At 45.8% G+C, this 367-nt stretch overlaps 1 protein-coding gene across 1 annotated transcript in view; it reads left to right on the top strand.

The window, feature by feature from the left end:
* The window catches only part of ddx4 (DEAD (Asp-Glu-Ala-Asp) box polypeptide 4), a 24,291-nt gene that overhangs the window by 23,354 nt on the left and 570 nt on the right, over window positions 1-367 (top strand). The window lies entirely within an intron of this gene.

The raw sequence follows: 367 nt of genomic DNA, 5'->3' as shown, positions 1-367 counted from the left end.
TTCTCAGCATGTTCTCACTTTGTTCTCAGCTTGTTCTCGGCATGTTCTCAGCATGTTCTCAGCATGTTCTCAGCATGTTCTGAGTTTGTTCTCAGCTTGTTCTCAGCATGTTCTCAGCATGTTCTCAGCTTGTTCTCAGCATGTTCTCAGCTTGTTCTCAGCATGTTCTCAGCATGTTCTCAGCTTGTTCTCAGCTTGTTCTCAGCTTGTTCTCGGCTTGTTCTCGGCATGTTCTCGGCATGTTCTCGGCATGTTCTCAGCATGTTCTGAGTTTGTTCTCAGTTTGTTCTCAGTTTGTTCTCAGCATGTTCTCAGCATGTTCTCAGCTTGTTCTCGGCATGTTCTCGGCATGTTCTCAGCATGTTCT

This window comes from Nematolebias whitei, chromosome 24 (genome assembly GCF_014905685.2).
Source record: "Nematolebias whitei isolate Nwh7 chromosome 24, NemWhi1, whole genome shotgun sequence".
Classification (NCBI taxonomy): domain Eukaryota; kingdom Metazoa; phylum Chordata; class Actinopteri; order Cyprinodontiformes; family Rivulidae; genus Nematolebias; species Nematolebias whitei.
Note: the sequence above shows the minus strand (reverse complement) of the source record. Positions and strands in the feature narration are given on the sequence as shown.